The following is an 11,784-nucleotide window of genomic DNA, read 5'->3' as shown; positions in this document are numbered from 1 at the left end:
AGACGTTTTTGTCGTTTTAAAGCAAATTTCCTGCAATTCTACATATTTTCCCATGCAGCTGAGAGATTTAGTCGACCCGAAAAATCACTAAGTCGGCCTGCCTAAGGATTTCAATAGCAGAAAAATCCCTGACTACAGTACAAGAGAGAAATGTAAGCAGCCAGTCATGCTATTTAGCGCCATCTATTGGTGTTATGGGGGAATTGCGATTTATCAGTCTTGTCCAATACTAGTCATGCCTGTAAACCTTACAGCTAAAATCATAAGTGGTCATGTCCCTAGTGATGATATTGGAATGTCCTTTTGCTCCACCTAATCCCCTGCTACTGTTCCTCTCTCTGCTAGTCATCCAGGCATTTCACCTCCATGGTGCAGCAGAGACTCAAGCTGGCTGACTGGAATGAGAAGGACCTGCTGATGTGAAATGATGGTATTAGATTTGTTGCATGCTGCAGTGTTCTATGTTTGATGTTAACTTGGTGTTAAGATCTGATGTCTTTGTGTTGGTCTTCTACAGGTGTGGTAAGACCACCCAGATCCCTTAATTCATTCTGGATGCGTCTCTGAGTGGGCCTGCCGACCAGGTGGCTAACATCATCTGCACCCAGCCCTGCCGTATTTTTGCCATCTCTGTGGCTGAGAGGGTGGCACAGGAGCGGGCAGAACGCCTCGGTAACTCAGGGGCTACCAGATCCGTCTGGAGACCATCGGGGTCAGTGGAACTCAATGTTGTACACACGCTCACATGCATAACCTTGCATTCTAGTTAAAGCTGTTGTTGAACTTCAATTAAACTTGCACTCGTTCTCTCTCTCTCTCACTCTATGTCCCCCCCTTCCTTCCTTCCTCCCTCTACCAGGCTGCTGTATTGCACCACAGGAATGTTGCTGAGGAGGCTGGGGGGGAGGCAGACCTCACAGGGATCTCATCGGGCAGCAGGAGGGACAGAGGCGGGGCCAGAGACCCTGTGGACTAGCTGGGAGACAACATGTGGTCCATCAGGAACCTCCAAAAGAAAGACTTCATTAAAGACTCCCTGACCAGCAGCTCAGCCTGCAGGAACTCACTATTCCAATACAAATCAAATCAAAGGTGACGCTTTTGTTGATCTCCCTGTCCCCTGAGCTAAATACACCACACTGTCAGCGTCTGAAATGGCACCCTATTCCCTGTAGTCCACTACTACTCTGAGAATGTTAATTAGGATGTTTTTGTTTGTTTAAAGACACCAAGACGTCTGTGCTGAAGACCAGCTCTGCCTGGATAAGATCTGGACCTGGTGCAGAGCGTGCTGGACTATATGGTGGACGGGGACAATAGCTACCCTCCAAGTGAGAGAGCACTACAGACAGATGGAATGGCAGATGGATAGTCACACAGTGAACGTTTAGTTTCTTGATTTCCCTTTAGGTAACACTTTACATGAAGTTATGCTGTATCCGTGTATTAACACTGGAAATCTCCAGTATCAACAATGTCTCCTTCCCTGTCCAGGTGCTGTGTTGGTGCTGCTGAGCCTGGCTGAGATGACGCTCTATGAGCAGGTCTAGTCCAACAGGATGTTCAACAACCGGAACAGAGCCAGCTAGGGAAATACAGGGAGCACTGTGCTGGATGAACTTGCAGGATTGCTAGAATTATGAGTTGTAGAGTTCTGCATAAATATGTGGTTGTGATGGGTTGAGTTTGTGTGTTCTGGTACAGCTGTAGATGGGTTATGTTTGTTGTGGATATAGTTGTGTGTGTGTGTGTAGTAAAGTGCGTGTGATTGTGTGTCAGGTGTGTGATGTACCAGCTCTGCTCGTCACTGTCTTTTTCTTTTCTTTACATTTTTTTGTATTTATTTATTTTAGTATTTTTTTGTACTTCTACTCCCCAATTTCGTGATATCCAATGAGTAGTTAGTCTGTTCCCATCGCTGCAACTCCCCTACGGACTCGGGAGAGGTGAAGGTCGAGAGCCATGCGTCCTCCGAAACACGACCCTGCCAAGCTGCACTGCTTCTTGACACACTGCTCGCTTAACCCAGAAACCAGCCGCACCAATGTGTCGGAGGAAACACAGTCCAGCTGGCGACCGAAGTCAGTTTGCAGGCGCCTGGCCCGCCGCAAGGAGTCACTAGAGCTTTACGGGGACAAGGAAATCCCTGTCAGCCAAACCCTCCTCTAACCCGGACGACGCTGGGCAAATTGTGCGCTGCCTCATGGGTCTCCTGGTCACGGCCGGCTGTGGCACAGCCTGGGATAAAACCCGGGTTTGTAGTGACGCTTAGACTGCTGCACCACTCGGGAGGTCCAATCGTCCCTGTCTAACGAGGAGCAGCAGGCTGTGTTCAGCTGGTCACCAAGATCATCATCACAACCAACTTCACAGATACCTCCTTCACTATCAATGACATGGTCTATGTGGTCGACTCGGGCAAGATAAAGGAGAAAAGGTACTGTAACCTCTGACCTCTAAACCCTCGGATGTCTCTGCAGACAGGGGCTGTGTTCCAATACTCTCAACTGGTTTCCGTAACTGTCAAGTTCTGATGAGAGCACATTAGATAAGTGAAAACTATGTTAATGTGTACAAGTAATATATTTTCTATACTAATCTGTTATAAGGAGTGGACCAAATCATTGATAGCAGTGCATATTCGGCTGCTTATAATACACACTGGGCCAGACGGCATGTGAGTGTTATTTCGCTGTCTTTCCCCTCAGTTACAACACTTCTAAGAGCATGGGGAGCCTGGAGGAGTCGTGAGTGACCCGTGCCAATGCCCTGCAGAGGAGGGGGTGAGTGGGCCATTTGGCCTCGGGGGTCTGCTTCCACTTCTTCACCATCCACTGCTTCCAACACCAGCTGGCTGAAGAGAGCTGCCAGAGATCCAGAGAGTCCCCTCGGAGCAGCTCTGCCTCAGGCAAGCAGACCATTACAGGATTCTCCCTACATTGGGAGTAAAATGTGCCTAATCTCGAAGGCCGAGATTCACTATGAAGGAATTTTATACACCATTGACACTGAAAATTCGACTGTTGCTCTCACCAAAGTCCACTCCTTTTCTACTGAGTACCGCTCTACTGACCAATTCCAGTCTTTCAGTAAATAATTGTCAACTTTAACAACTTAGTCAAAATCCTTTGCCAGCAGCATACCACCCTGCATCCCAATGCTGGCTTACTTCTGAAACTTAGCAGGGTTGGTCCTGGATGGGAGACCAGATGCTGCTGGAAGTGGTGTTGGAGGGCCAGTAGGAGGCACTCTTTCCTCTGGTCTAAAATAAAATATCCCAATGCCCCAGGGCAGTGAGTGGGGACACTGCCCTGTGTAGGGTGCCGCCTTTCGGGTTGGGATGTTAAACGGGTATCGTGACTCTTTGTAGTCACCCGTGCCAGTTATTGTAAGAGTAGGGGTGTTAACCCCGGTGGCCTGGCTAAATTCCCAATCTGGCCCTCATATCATCATGGCCACCTAATCATCCGACGCTTCCTATTGCTTCCTCCATCCTCTCCCCTGTTGTTGCTGTACATGTGAATGTGTTTTCAGTCAACTTACCTGGTTAAATAAGAGTTAAATCATTTCTAATGTCACCTAACTACAGCACTGTGCCTCTGGCACTCTTAAGTGACCAGTGTGATTTACTCATGTACCAGGCACTGTCTCTCATATTTAACCACTGACATTCATTCATTTGAACCTTCCCTGGATTTTCAATGTAGATACTCATGACATGTTGTCACCAATGCAAACATATTTTCACTTTGAGATTTCCCAACACTGCCCCCTTTCTCCACCTCTCTCTCTATCCCCACTTTCCTTCTCTCTCTCAGGATTAAGATCCTGGGTGTGTTTGTGGAGCGGCTGTTGAAGGCTGTTCTTTCGGAGGATACCCCCAGCCATGGGCAGTCTGGACGCGGCCAAGCAACGTCTGCAAGACCTGGGGGCTCTGACGGCTGACGAGAAGCTCACCCCTCTGAACTACCACCTGGCCTGTCTGGCCATGGACGTCCGCATTAGCAAACTCATGCTGTTTGGTGCCATCTTACGCTGCCTGGACCCTGCCCTCACAGATGCTGCCAGCCTGGCCTTCCCCCTTCAAAAGGCACACAGTCTATCAGAGCCTTGGGTTGAATTGGAATGAGTAGAAATGTGAACTTCCGTGAGGCTTTCCATTTTCACACAGACGGTCACAAGTTTCTCTCTCTTATTCCCCCTCCTGTTTTTTCTCTTCTTTTTTTTCTCCTCTCCTGCAGTGTTTTCTTCCTGTGGCCAGGTGTCTCCTTGGGATAAGAGGGAGGAGGCCAATGAGAATAACCTGAGTTACGTCCTGGCTAACAGTGACCATCTGGCCCTGCTGCAGGGATACAAGGTACTGTACTTTACACACTGGGGCTGGGCACACTGGGCAGACCTGAACCTCTCTCTACTGTTTATCCCCTAACCATATCACAAATATTAACACAATACTAGCACTATAACACTAATGCCAGAAATACTGAAATTATACCTGAACCAGCTATGGAAAATTGCATTTGCCTTGAGGCACAGATGTACATGTTCTGAGTGGCAATGCAAGATGTAGAACCAACTAAAACACAGGGTAGAATACAGATGATCTGCTGTGGACATGTGACTGTCTAATGTAATGTGTTGCTGTTGCACACGGCTGGTGTGGTGCAGCCAAGAACGTGAACCAGGCTTGGTTTCAGTACTGCTGAGAGAACTTCCTGCCTGGCAGGGCCTTACAGGTCAGATACTGTTCTGTGGCATCTTTCCTGACAGGTGGCATTAGTACAGTGTTGTAATATACGGTACTTGCAAGAGTCTGAGATGTGCTTTGTGGTTTGCAGGAGATAACCAGTCTGAAGAGGCAGTTTACGGAGCTGTTGTCTGACATTGGCTTTGTCAAGGAGGGACTGAGGGCCAGAGTCATAGAGAGAATGGCTGCCAAATGGACTGAGGGTGTCCTGGAGGCTAGGGGCTGCGAGGTAGAACACACACAAAGACACACACACACACACACACACACACACACATACATACACACACACACATATATATATATATATATATATATATATATATATATATATATATATATATTTATATATATGTGTGTATATATATATATATATTGTGTGTGTATGTATGTATATATATATATATATATATATATATATATATATATATATATATATATATATACAATACCTAAGATATATCCATGATAGAAATTAGTGATGGGAAGTTGGGTTCTTTTTACTGACTTGGATCTTTTCAACTCGTTCAGTCAAACAAACACATTTTTAGACTCATTTAGTTGATTGGATTCTGTCATGCCCATAGCATGCAGGACACTACCAGCGAACAATGAATAATAAACAAAATAATTAGGATTCTTCAAGCCTCTCGTTCACCATAGGGGCTTATTGGAGCTGTCATTTGTGACTGAGACTTATAAAAGTGTGCTTTAAGCAATGTACATTTTTGATTGCTAGACATACAAATAAGATAATTTATACATTTGAAACAAGGTCTAGTTGCGGCCGCAACTGGACTAGATTGTGAACAACTCAATGGCAGAATGCCATTGCTTGACTTCTGCACAATATCGTTCGCAAACTGCAACAGCCCCCAAGTTCAATTTTTTGGAGCAGAGGCAGGCTGTGTATGTTTTGGTTCTGCAAAGCTGTGTTCATTGATAACATTCAATAATACATTCATTGCATTTCGTTCTTGAACCATGCCATCAATTATCAAAACATGAATTGGTCTTCTCTATGCTGCCTGGAGCATGATCTATTTTCCTGTGCGCACATGTGAAATCAAATCCAATTTTATTTGTCACATGCTTCGTAAACAACAGTGAAATGCTTACTTATGGGTCCTTTTCCAATAATGCAGAGTTAAAGATAAAAAATATAAATAGTAAAACAAGGAATAAATACACAGTGACTAACAATAACAAGTAAAATATGAAATGGCTTTATACAGGGAGTACCAGTACCGAGTTGATGTGCAGGGGTACGAGGTAGCTATGTAAATATCAGTAGGGGTAAAGTGACTAGACAACTAAATAGATAATAGACTCAGCTGTAGCAGCAGCGTATGTGGTGTCAGTACGCATATGTGTGCATGTTGTGTGTGTGTGTTGCGGTGTGTATGTGTGCATAGAATAGAGTCAGTGTAAGAGAGTTAGTTCAAAAAAGGGTCAATGCAGGTAGTCCGGTTAGCCATTTGATTAGTAGTATTGTGGCTTGGGGGTAGAAGCTGTTCAGGGTCCTGTTAGTTCCAGACTTGGTGTACTGGTACCGCTTGCCGAGATAGACAGTTGGTGGTCTCCGGAGCCGCTTAGCCGGAGAAGCGCATATTAATCCTGCTGTAGGATTCATTGCAGCCAGCAGGTTAAATGAACAACTAAAATGAATGTGTCACTCAGAAAAAGGAATCGTGACTCGAGTCAGTAAAAAGTAGTTCAAAAAGTAAGACTCGTTCGCGAGCTGTAAATGATCAATATAAATGCTGCATTGTCACATGAAATCTGTTCATAAATCATGCAAGTTAATAATTTCACTCTTTATCTCCTCCACAGGCCAACCTCAACTCTGACAACATTGACAACATCAGGTTGCTCTGTGCTGCCCTTTATCCCAATGTAGTTCAGGTGAGCCTTTACCCATCCAGCATGATCAACAGCTCAGTACTTGTATAATGTACACTGAAAAAATATAAACGCAACATGCAACAATTTCAAAGTTACAATTCATAGGAAATCAGTCAATTGAAATAAATAAATTAGGCCCTAATCTATGCATTTCACATGACTGGGAATACAGATATGCATCTGTTGGTCACAGATACCTTTAAAAGAAAGTAGGGGCATGGATCAGAAAACCAGTCAGTATCTGGTGTGACCACCATTTGCCTCATGCAGCGCGACACATCTCCTTCGCATAGAGTTAATCAGGCTGTTGATTGTGTTCTGTGGAATGTTGTCCCACTCCTTTTCAATGGCTTTGCGAAGTTGCTGGATATTGGCGAGAACTGGAACAAGCTTTTGTATACGTCGGTCCAGAGCATCCCAAGCTTGCTCAATGAGTGACGTGTCTGAGTATGCAGGCCATAGAAGATCTGGGACATTTTCAGCTTCCAGGCATGGCCCATGGGGCACCCTGTTCACAACGTTGACATCAGCAAACGGCTTGCCCACACGACACCATACATGCTGTCGGCCATCTGCCCTGTACAGTTGAAACTGGGATTAATCTGTGAAGAGCACACTTCCCCAGTGTGCCAGGGGCCATCGAAGTTGAGCATTTGCCCACTGAAGTTGGTTACGACGCCGAACTGCAGTCAGGTCAAGACCCTGGTGAGGACGACGAGCATGCAGAGTAGCATCCCTGAGACGGTTTCTGACAGTTTGTGCAGAAATTCTTCGGTTGTGCAAACCCACAGTTAAATCAGCTGTTCGGGTGGCTGGTCTCAGACGATCCTGCAGGCGTGGTTACACGAGGCCGGTTGAATGTACTGCCACATTTTTTAAATGACGTTGGAGGCGGCTTATGGTAGAGGAATGAACATTAAATTAGCTAGCAACAGCTCAGGTGGACATTCCTGCAGTCAGCATGCCAATTGCACACTCCCTCAACTTGAGACATCTGTGGCATTGTGTTGTGTGACAAAAGTGCACATTTTAGTGTGGCCTTTTAATGTCCCCAGCACAAGGTGCACCTGTGTACTGATCATGCTGTTTAATTAGCTTCTTAATATGCCACACCTGTCAGGTGGATGGATAAATAGCAAAATAGAAATGTTCACTAACAGGGATGTAAACAAATGTGTGCGTAACATTTGAGAGAAATCTTGAGAAAAGCTTGTTGTGCATATGGAACATTTCTGGGATCTTTTATTTCAGCTCATAAAACATGGGACCAACACTTTACATGTTGCGTTTTATATTTTTGCTCAGTATATGTACCTTAGCTAAGCCATTGTTTCCTGTGCTAGGTGAGGTCTCCTCATGAGAAGTTCAAGCAGACCAGTAAAGGCGCGGTGAAGATGAAGACGAGCTGCGCTACATGACCAAGAATGATGGCTGTGTCCACGTACACCCCTCCTCCGTCAACTACACGTTACAACTTCCGCACAGTGAGAATAAACTACAGAGACATAACCAATACTATTTTACAGTAACTAAAAAGTTCATCCAAAACAACCACACAAGCTGTTTTTTTGTTTTGTTTTAGTTGTTTATTGGTCAAGTGGTGGTTTCCGGGGCCACTACGACAGCCCCTACATGGTGTACCATGAGAAGGTGAAGACAAGCCATGTGTTCATCAGAGACTGCAGTATGGTGTCAGTGTACCCCCTGGTACTGTTCGGAGGGGGACAGGTTAACGTGGAGCTGTAGAAGGGAGAGTTCGTCATCTCCCCGGAAAGAGTACCTTGTCTACAGCCGCTACATAAAATCAGTACTACTGCTCTGAGAAAAGGAGCACTATGTACAGCAGGTGTTATATTCCACCAAATGCCTGTGTAGGAGACATGCGACAGTGGCTCATAGCCAAGGGACGGAAATCATTCCAAGAAATGTACTACCGTTGTTCCATTTTCTTCAAAACTGTTTGCCAATGTCTTGAATCTCTTCAAGTTGTATTTCAGAGATAGATATAGTAGCCTATTATTCAGTCGTGCAGATGAAAAGGGACATTACGATTGTCTCTTGTGTGAACGTTTCAGAAAGAAATGAAAGGGGATCAGAATTTATTGTTACTGGAAAGGTATGGAATCAACTGGGACATTCCACAAACAGTGTCTTTTATGTCCCTAGACATTATGTGTATACATTTTGATCAAACATTCAATTTAGCAGTTAGATCACATACACCGATGCTTTAACTAAACTATATTAAAATGTCCAATAGCAGTGTGTTTTCATTCAAATAAGATATTTATTTTCTCTGCGATACAGTGCCTTAGACAACTGTGCCACTCGGGAGGCCGAGTACTCCATTCTGCCACCTCTGGTCTCTTGGTCCTCCCACCCCTCCTTGGGGGTCAGCTCCCACTCAGCCCAATCAAAGCTCTTCTCCATCCTGGCACCCAAATGATGGAACCACATCCTCCCACATCCACATCCTCCCACATTCCAAATGATGGAACCACATCCTCCCACATCCATGTCCAACACCATGTACGTCCAACTTCTAGGAAGATTGTAATGCACTTAACCCCAAGATTTTCCTAAGTCTTCAACGTCATTGTAAAGCCCTAGTTATTCTGTTGCTTTGTATCAATTTCTGGGAATTAAAAGGGAGCAGAATTTCTTGTTGGCAGAACTGGTAAGGATGTTAAGGGAGGATGTGGTTCCATCATTTGGGTGCCAGGATGGAGAAGAGCTTTGATTGGGCTGAGCGGGAGCTGACCCCCAAGGAGGGGTGGGAGGACCAAGAGACCAGAGGTGGCAGAATGGAGTACTCGGCCTCCCAAGTGGCACAGTTGTCTAAGGCACTGTATCGCAGTGCTAGCTGTGTCACTAGAGATCCTAGTTTGAGTCCAGGCTCTGTTGCAGGCGACCAGGAGACCAATGGGGCGGCACACAATTGGCCCAGCGTTGTCTGGCAGGGATGTTCTTGTCCCATCGTGCACTAGCGACTCCTATGGCGGACCGGGTGCAATGCACGCTGACATGGTCGCCAGGTGTACGGTGTTTCCTCCGACACATTGGTGCGGCTGGCTTCCGGGTTAAATGGGCATTGTGTCAAGAAGCAGTGCGGCTTGGCTGGGTTGTGTTTCGGAGGACGCACAGCTCTCAACCTTATCCTCTCCCGAGTCCGTATGGGAGTTGCAGCGATGGGACAAGACTGTAACTACCAATTGGATACCACAAAATTGGGGACAAAAAGCGGTATTTTTTTTTTTAATAAGAATGAAGTACTCGGGTTGGGGTGTTGGGTTTGAGCATAGCCTGGTTGGGAGGGACAGTTCCTCTTGCTGCTTTGTAGGCAAGTACCGTGGTCTTGTAGTGGAAACAGAATGTGAAATTGATAGCCTACGGCAACAAAATACCCAGGGGGTTGTTTTGTCATGAACACATCCTATCAACAGATGGAGCTATTGAACTAAACTCTGGGGTGGCTCTCATTTACCACTGACTGATACTAGTGCAGGTACTTGTTCGCAAGTGCAAGCATTTGCATTAAAATAATGATTGTGACCAAAACATACAATTAAACCTTTTTTCCAAGGTAATGTAAAGTCACTTGAACATTCAACGTTCAGAAACACAGCATCTGCTTTATACAAATGTTTGATAAAAGGTATTTTGGCTCATAACATATTATAAATGTGGGTATTACATAATTTACATTGTCTATTCACCCTTTTATGTGTCAGTTTTAAGAGCTCTGTGTGCTGATTAATTAATGATCGATGCAGCAATATGCTTTCCTCTGACAGTCCATTCAAAACCGCACAGACTAGACTTCAACATCTGTGTATTTTGATGAAGACATATTTTGATAATGGAACTGTTGGCAGTCCTGTATGTGTACATTTATTTGAAATAAGCTTGTTGCTATGTATCAAATACCAATATGAAAGAACCTAATGTAGAGTCGGCTAAGTGCACACCAGATTCCTATGCGGTCTGTATTTTCTAAAGGGCACTCGCTTTTCTGTCACATAATTCCAGTGCCAGAACCTCTTAAGTGGTTTCTCTGAAACACTGATTCAGACACACTTTTCCCTGTTGGCACAGTGGCTTGCGAAAGTATTCACCCCCCTTGGCATTTTTCATATTTTGTTGCCTTAAAACCTGGAATTAAAATATATTTTTTGTGTGTTTGTATAATTTGATTTACACAACATACCTACCACTTTGAAGATGGCAAATATTTTTTATTGTGTAACAAATAAGAAATGAGACAAAAAAACTGAACTTGAGCGTGCATAAATATTCCCCCCCCCAAAGTCAATACTTTGTAGAGCCAACTTTTGCAGAAATTACAACTGCAAGTCTCTTGGGGTATGTCTCTATAAGCTTGGCACATCTAGCCACTGGGATTTTTGCCCATTCTTCAAGGCAAAACTGCTCCAGCTCCTTCAAGTTGGATGGGTTCCGCTGGTGTACTGCAATCTAAGTCATACCACAGATTCTCAATTGGATTGAGGTCTGGGCTTTGACTAGGCCATTCAAGACATTAAATGTTTCCCCTTAAACCACTTGAGTGTTGCTTTAGCAGTATGCTTAGGGTCATTGTCCTGCTGAAAGGTGAACCTCCGTCCCAGTCTCAAATCTCTGGAAGACTGAAACAGGTTTCCCTCAATAATTTCCCTGTATTTATCGCCATCCATCATTCCTTCAATTCTGACCAGTTTCCCAGTCCCTGCCGATTAAAAACATCTCCACAGCATGATGCTGCCAGCATCATGCTTCACTGTGGGGATGGTGTTCTCTGGGTGATGAGAGGTGTTGGGTTTGCGCCAGACATAGCATTTTCCTTGATGGCAAAAAAAACTAAATTTTAGTCTCATCTGACCAGAGTACCTTCTTCCATATATTTGGGGAGTCTTCCACATGCCTTTTGGCGAACACCAAACGTGTTTGCTTATTTTTTTCTTTAAGCAATGCATTTTTTCTGGCCACTTGCATAAAGCCCAGCTCGGTGCAGTGTACGGCTTAAAGTGGTCCTATGGACAGATACTCCAATCTCCACTGTGGAGCTTTGCAGCTCCTTCAGGGTTATCTTTGGTGTCTTTGTTGCCTCGCCGATTAATGCCCTCCTTACATGATCC

At 44.8% G+C, this 11,784-nt stretch overlaps 1 pseudogene; it reads left to right on the top strand.

Annotated features, from left to right (window-relative positions):
- Nucleotides 1-1,300: 1,300 nt before the first annotated feature.
- Nucleotides 1,301-8,917, top strand: LOC106605716 (putative ATP-dependent RNA helicase DHX57; annotated as a pseudogene).
- The last annotated feature ends 2,867 nt before the right edge of the window (nt 8,918-11,784 follow it).

This window comes from Salmo salar, chromosome ssa01, assembly GCF_905237065.1.
Source record: "Salmo salar chromosome ssa01, Ssal_v3.1, whole genome shotgun sequence".
Lineage (NCBI taxonomy): Eukaryota > Metazoa > Chordata > Actinopteri > Salmoniformes > Salmonidae > Salmo > Salmo salar.
This window is presented reverse-complemented; position numbering and strand designations above follow the sequence as displayed.